Raw genomic sequence first — 8,134 nt, forward strand, 5'->3', positions numbered from 1 at the left:
TCATGTTATCTCTGGCTTAAACAGCTAACATAGCAATTACCACCTGTTTTATAATTCATTCTCAGTACTTGAGAGAGAAGCAATAATTAGAGATTCTGTAAATACATTTACAAATTCCTATGAACTTGCTGAGTGTTGAAGCTGACTTCTGCTGATGAAACTGCATAAACTGTTCTTCAGCAAAAATCTTCTTTGGTTGTGTCATGATTCCTGTCTTATGTTGCCATTCTCTTGTGTGGACTTTGTCATTTCCTGTCCTGTGCCATGTTTTGTAGTCCCTTGTAGTTTTTCTTGTTTATTAGGCTCCCCAGTTTCTGATTAGCCACGCCCCCTTGTTATCTTGTTAGTCTCTGTATTTAAGCCCTGTGTCTTGTTTCAGTGTTGGTGGTTTCTTCTGTAATGATGCAGGGTTGAATCAAAGGAGGAAGCAGGATCCACATGCTGTAGGTTTATTAGATAAACTCAAAACTAGACAGACTTAGACTAGATAACAGGACTCAGGAATTAAACAAACAACAAAGTCAAGAACACACAAACACTGAAACAAGACACAGGGCTTAAATACTGAGACTAACAAGCTAAACAAGATAACAAGGTGGCGTGGCTATTTAGAAACACCTGGGGGGCCTAATAAACAAGAAAAACTACAAGGGACTACAAAACATGGTACAGGACAGGAAATGACAAAAGTCCACACAAGAGAAGGGGAACACAAGACAGGAATCATGACAGGTTGGCTGCATCTCTGACTCCTGGTATTTATTTTAAACGCTCAGTTGAATGCGTTTAGTGTTGGCTTTTTTATCATATGTGGTCCTAACTGTAAATTCCCATACACTGTGAATCTTGCAGAATTTTCTTTCACCCACTGAAGTCTATATAAGCTATAAATTTCATCTACAGTCACACTGTAATTTCATCAAAAAGTTGTTCTTACCTTTAACAATCGACAGGAAGACAAACAAGCAAATCAATCCCTTAAGTATATTCATTAACAGTAGTGACATCCTGATATCCTTAGAGTTCATTCTTGAACATGCCAGCCTTTAGCTTCTCAACACAATAAACAGGTTTCAGGAATCTCTCTCTCTCTCTCTCTCTCTCTCTCTCTCTCTATGCATGGGCGTTTGCGGGGCGTGTGCGAGGATGTAGCGAGTGTGAGCTGGGTTAAACACTACAAAAAACCCCACCCATCATGGTTTTGCAGTATTCTGGGCCGAACAGCCAAATTATGCAACAGGCTATCAGACTCCTGAACTCAATGCTATGTCTGACTGAATCCTATGCAGTGAGCATCATGTGAACTGGATTGACTAAAATGTAACTGATTATCTTACTAATAAGTAAATATGACTCATTTTTATTACGCTTGTTGGCCTAACTAAGTTTAACAAAGTAATGACAACTCGGGATACTTTAGGATACAATGTGCTTTTTGTGATTCAAAAATTGTAAATGTTACATTCAAAAAAACAATGTTTAGAATTTAAGGTTGTCTGAATGACATTGTTTGGTAAACTGTAGTGCATAAAGACAATTGCTGAGTAATAAATAATGTTTTACCTGAATTCAGTTGTTGCTTTTTGTCTTAACTTGTTGTCAGCTTATACTTGACATTTTTAAGGCTATCAGTTTCCTGATATTTAATGTGAACTCTGATGAGAAGTTAACACAACTAATGATTTTAAGTCAACAGTGCTTGAGTAGGCTATACTTGATTAACAAGTTTACCATGGCATGACCAAACCAAAGCTACTACCAGAGAAGCAGTGGAGAGAGTACTGGAAAATTATACTCAAGTAAAAGTACCATTACATTCCAAAAAATGTAGTGTGAACAAAAAGTACTTTTCAAAAAAACTACTTAAAAAGTAGCTTATTTAAAAGTAGGCTACATGAGAACTGAGGATACTAGCCCCTTATAATAAACACTGTACATTAATTATTTAGAAAATAGTGTACATATTGTAATTCTCATTATCGTTTGGTGTTTGTCAGAGAGGTTGAAGAATATATATCATCCATCTATTTAAAATGCATCAAAACATCAAAAAGTGGTCACGACTTCTGACTAGATATCGTGATATTTTAATTCAAGTGTATAAAATACATGAGGGGCTATATAACGTATCTTAAGATCGAGTAAGCGTGAATGCTACCGTCTAAGATATGGGTCCAATGACCTCTGTCACCACCAAAACTGACGAGTTTCTGATCATGTGCCCGCATAATATGAATGGCTGGTGCGAGGACCCTGTGCGACTTTAGCACTGAATGGACGAGGATAATAAGAGTGAAGAGTTAAAAAAAATAATCAAATGTGTCACTAAATTATTGTATATAATGACCAATAACCAATTGGCAATCTAACCTAAATTCGAGGTTGTGATAAAATGGAGTCAGTCAGATAAAAGTTTAATTGGAATTATTACTTTGCCACGATGAAAAGACACGCAGTAAACCTTCACCCGCTTATCGTTGGACCGATTGGACAGGCCTTACACTGTCTTCTTCTGTCTGCCTGAAACCACACGTGACAACAACAAAGGTATTTGAAAATTCTTTTAAAAAGAAAGAATCAACTATAGCAGAATTATAAGGGGTTACATACAGAGAGTACTGCCTAATCGCAGTGTTTCTGCACTTACTCAATTGCTCTCAAAATGGGAACAGGACCTGTCATGGAAAATTTTACTTATTTGAAAAAGTAGCTCAGATATACGTTGTTGCAAATTTAAAAGTAATGTGTTACTATATATTCACTTGAGAAAGTAATCTGATAAACTCACGTTGTAATGTATTATCCCCAAAACTGAAAATTAATTTATCCACACAGACATTTACTTCAGCGAACAGGCTAAACTTGCCTGGTTTGTTTAGCTGTGATCAGGGGCGTCGTAAGTGGGGAGAAAGGGTGACTGAGTAACATAAGGCCTTCTTCAAAGCAGAGACCAGGAGACGTTGGGATATCTTTCAAGCAGAAGTTACTCTTTATTGAGGACTTCGCTGTGCGTTGCTGCAGTTCGTCCAACAGTCTAATCTAGGGAACGTTGCCTTGCAATTTTATATACATTTAGGAATCTCTTGCTGGAAACTCAATAATCATTTGAAATCAGTCTAACTTTCTCAGTTTATATACTATTGTAGTGGAAACCTAAATTAAACATTTAATAAATTTGTAATACAACAATGATCATGAAATTCTTATTATTTGCTATTTGGCAGGCTTCAGCACACATCTGTTTAGAAGCCTTCCACGAGCGCAGCATGCACGCAATTTGCATGATTGGTTGTCTACTTTGCAAAACGCTCAAAAATGTGTTTTATTTTAGAATTATATAGGCTATAATTATTTAGGCTACTAGTTTTTATGGCTACCCAGTTAGTGACACTTAAATACATGTCCACATTCAAGCATTTAATAGCCTACTTGACATAAACAGGTTGCCTTTTTGCAGATTAAGATGTAACTGAGTCATGACCTAAATATAATTTTCATTTACAATAATCATAGGCTTCTAAAATTTGGCATTAGTATACACATCTGCAAAATTATTGCTAAATATAATCCAGCAAGATCATTCTTGGGTAACACTTTAAGGTTCATTAGTTAACATTAACATTAATAATTTGATTTTATCAATAAATTCCACTAGAAACAAACCTTGTTGTATTATTTTAATGTAATACTGTGAAGCTGCTTTGATACAATCTGCATTGTGAAAAGCGCTATACAAATATACTTGACTTGACTTGACTTGACTAGATGTGAAGACTGGAAGCCTACCCACAACTTGGGATAGTTCACCAAAAATTGTCATTTACTCACCTTCAAGTTGTTCCAAACCCGTATGAGTGTCTTTCTTCTGTGTGACAGATATTTTGAAGAATCAAACAGTTGACGGTAACCACTGACATAATTTTGACTTCCAAAAATACTATAAAAGTCAATGGGTGCCGTCAACTGTCTGGTTACCAACATTCTTTAAAATATCTTTTGTGTTCAACAGAAGAAACTCATACAGGTTTGGAACAACACGAGAAAGAGTAAGAAAGAGAAAGATCTGCTTTCAGACATCATTACACCCTCATTCTGATTCTGTCCAACAGGAACAGAGAAAATAGATTTAGCCTCTTCCATACCTGATTTGCTGAATCATTGTTCTGGTTCTGCTGAGATTGAGAAGAGAAAATGTTGTTGCTGGAGTCTTTTTTTCCCCCACAGTTTATAGTTCTTAAAAAAATGCTCTTTACCTCTCTGAATCTCCGACAGCAAACACAATCACAGTAAAGGAATGTGGACTATGATCTATGAAGCAAGCTTTCTGCTTGGCGTTTAATGTCTAAACTTGTCCAGGCCTGTTTTCAAACCAGTTTTGTGTTGTGTTAACAAAAACTTGTTGGTTGATGTCATATCAGATTTCCTAGCTAACACATTTTTGTGCTAAGAAAGTTTTCCAAACATTCTGTTTTGTTTATGGAAATGATGAAAATGTCCATTGAATCTCTTTCCGCAAAAGCAATAGTGTTTTCAGAGAACAGTTGTGTATTGCTTAGAAAGAGATTGACGAAAAAGCTAATATGTCCGTTTTTATTATCAAATGACTGTAATAAAAAGGTTTAAGCCATTGTTGTTGTTGTTGTTGTTTTTTTACTTTCAAGACTGATTTACAGCTAATAGTGAAGTTGTGGCATTAATGAATACAAATAATGTAATATACATATGCAGCAGTTATGAAAATACACTGTCAAAAGAGAGATTTGTTTTCAAAAATGCTATATCTTGTGTGCAAAAATCAAGACATCAATACTCATTATTACCACCCTCAACAATGGTGACAATAAAAGTAAAAAGCAAACACGAAAGCTGAAACTAGTCAGACGATTCAGCTGCATAATTTATTCATGCTGCAATGTATGCAACCCACATACACTGAAACAATCACCACAATGGTGACTTGAAATATTTGTTCCTTTTACTGGAACGTTTGTTTATAACCTTGAGAGAACCTTGGCAGAATGTTAGCCAAAGTTCTGAGAATGTTCCCTGATATCTGGGGAGTGTTTATTACAATTAGCAGCACATACAATACACACCACACACTCTTGGTCAGATCCAAAACATTCAACACAATCTCTTGGTCAAAACTATCGTAATTTTATTTTATTTTATTTTGGCAAATTAGTGAGATGGTCCTCAATGCAGAACATGAAATCCACGGGGAGGAGTCGGATCCAGATCCAACTCCAACTCCTCCCACCTTACATACCTAAACCTACCAATCTCCACCCCCGATCCCTAAACCCACCCCTAAACCTACCCATCTCCACCCCTAAACCTACCAATCTCCACCCCTTATACAAGATCCGACTCCTCTCCCCGGATCTTGTGTTCTGCATTGAGGTGCTACTGAAATTAGTGGCTAATTCATATGAATGTGAACAATCATCTTATGCCCCAGTGATGGTTTATGTTTAGGGGTGGGGTTACGAAATCACCACCTAAAATTCTTTATTTGTATGTGCATGTTCCAGAGTCCAAGTACACAAACCTATTTTATTCAGTTACTTTAAACAAATATACAATTCCACCAACGCACTTCTTCTCAATCATCTACAAACTTTTGATTGTGGTAAGTTCTGTTATATCATATGTCCTTAAGTGGGTCATGGATGTTCAGGTTGATCCACAGGAAAGTGGCCTTACAATTAGTGTAATGTCCTATAAAAGTATTTAAACACAAATGGATACTAATGTAGGCTTAAGACAAATAGTTCCAAAATCTGACAGATGAGCCTCTAAGCTTTGTTGTAAAATGCAAATCTGTAACAATGAATTATGCGCTGCTTCTCGACTGTAAATTGTACTGTTACATTTATGAGCTTATTAACAATAGCTAATTGTTTTGTGATAATGATACATTTGTTTAATTAATAGAAAAAATGTCTTCTTTTTTTTTTAAAGCAATACATTCGAGTTTGACCCCAGCAATACCAAGTGCGTGGATCAAGACAGGTGCAGATCATCAGATATCAGACACAAGCAGAAAACACAGCAACAAACATGACACTTTCCTCATAAGTCCATTAAGAATTTATGAACATTTTTAAAGTGACTTACCTGATGTCCAGAAGGCTGTTGCAATTTACCTGATCTCATTCTCCCTGTGTTTATTATGTACACTCTGCACTTACGGAACTGGATCCGGCACATGCGTGGCTGAGGTGACAGGTGTTGAGCTGGGAGTGGCAGAGGTTTTTTTTTTTTTTTTTGCATAACAGACTGAAGAAAAAAATGATTCGTTGAATGTCCTAATTTTTTTTATCGTAAGTGGTTCCACACAATTGATTTTAGCTACATTTAAACAAATGCATTAAGTTGAACTAACATTTATTAATTTCAACTTAATGCATTTGGTTAATGTAGCTAAAATCAATTGTGTGGAACCACTTACGATAAAAATGTTATAAGCTTCACAAGCTATTACAGTAAGAACCATATGTTTCTCTTTACTGGACCCATGGGACAAACACGACCAAAGACTGGTTAGGATAGAGTATGTCAATGTTGTTCAGAAGTTGACAGCGAGAGATGTGAGATGAAGATTAATACTCTCCTTTTTATCATAGCACATATGATACATTTGAATCGACTGAGAAGAAACTTTAAGCTGATAGACAAAAAAAGTGAACTTGTGTGTAAATTTTAAAATGAAGAAATCATCAAAGCAACTTAATGATGGCTAGATGTGAGACACTCATGTGGATGATAAAGCACTGCAGCGCAATTTAATGTATGCAAATGTGAGCAGTGTAACAGCGAATGGTGAGAACAGCAACATTTTAACTCCCATTAGTTATAGCAACAAATAAACATGAATGGACATAGGGTATCTTAAAGGCACTGATCATGTCTCATGTAATCGCTCAAGCAACCATTGTAAACAATGTCAGGTTACATTACATTTATCTCAGAAAAGCCATTCAATGTCCTTAAACTGTGATTACTGTAATTCTGTACTGTATTTCAGATGTCATCCAGCAGCACATGAACACGGTTTATAGACCATCAAACATCTCCAGACTGCTTTAGAAGCTCTTCGGCACTATGGACAATGATAAAGCTCGGGACACGGAGGGTGAAAATGAGAGAATCCAGAAGATTGGATGAGGTATAACAAAACAAAAACACTTTGAAAAAGCCTGTTGGTGCAGATGCTATTCAAAGAAGCACATTTGTCATTTTTTTGTTGTGTAAACCAAATACTGATCCTGTAGTGTAGAAGTTTGCATGTCTTAATGAGAGAGCAACAGATATGTTAAGTTCATTTATATTGAATCACAATAATGTTTAATCACACCAATTGCCATCCTATTTGTTGTTGTTGCGTCCAAAGAAAGACGTATATTTTTTTATGACAGCTGGATGGTACTGTTTTTCTTATGTTATTTTGAGTCTCCTGCTCTCCTTTGGCTCCTGCCTGCTTATTGTTGAAAGCTGAAGCCTTAAGCACTGTTGCTTCCTTGTGAGATTCCCCAGTCTACAACTTTGATATTGTAAAGTCACCTTGTGATTTGCTTTACCATTTAAGCCGTTATTAGCAAGTAAGGCTTAGTAAGAATTTAGGTAGAATAAACTTTTGTTTATTTTGGCATTGTCCTCTTCTGAAGTCTTTGTTTCCTAGTTGTACTCTCTAAGTAAACTGTTATATATTAAGAGCCTTTAAGTTTTTAAAAAGGATCTTGTTGTGGTGGTGCTGTGGCAGCTGACAAAACCTTAATTTTGTTCCGTTCCGTTAAGAAAAGAAACATAGACACTCATAGGACGTAACACTGTATTATCTATGTTTTTTTCAAACGTGTGTGTGTAAATGATCTGAAATCAGTGTTTATCTTACAGGGCACACTGCTGTCCTCACTCTCTGTGTGCTGTAGAGGGCAGCATTTGACATCGTTTAGTTTACATCACTATCTGACCAGAGAAGAGGACTTTATTCAAATACAGTGCACATGGTGAAATAAAGCGGTGGATTGAGTCTTACTGTGACAGTGATTGGTGTGACTCTCTTATGGACTTATTGACACTCATAATATATTACAATCTCTACCACAAGTGAGGACAACATTGATGGTCT

General features: G+C 36.2%; 1 protein-coding gene and 1 long non-coding RNA gene across 2 annotated transcripts in view; one reads left to right on the forward strand and one right to left on the reverse strand.

Moving 5' to 3' along the window:
* LOC311295956 (CD48 antigen-like) overlaps window positions 1–4,279 on the reverse strand; it is a 58,494-nt gene extending 54,215 nt beyond the window's left edge. The window contains exon 1 of the mRNA XM_084417532.1: window positions 4,143–4,279. The gene's annotated coding sequence lies outside the window, so the exon portion shown is untranslated. The remainder of the gene's footprint in view (window positions 1–4,142) is intronic.
* Window positions 4,280–5,443: 1,164 nt separating this feature from the next.
* Window positions 5,444–8,055, forward strand: LOC311295972. Its single transcript, XR_014628446.1, has 4 exons — window positions 5,444–5,632; window positions 5,965–6,254; window positions 7,031–7,171; window positions 7,900–8,055. It is a non-coding gene; the product is annotated as an uncharacterized lncRNA (long non-coding RNA).
* The last annotated feature ends 79 nt before the right edge of the window (window positions 8,056–8,134 follow it).

The sequence above is a fragment of the Rutilus rutilus genome (genome assembly GCF_951802725.1).
Source record: "Rutilus rutilus genome assembly, chromosome: 8".
NCBI lineage: Eukaryota > Metazoa > Chordata > Actinopteri > Cypriniformes > Leuciscidae > Rutilus > Rutilus rutilus.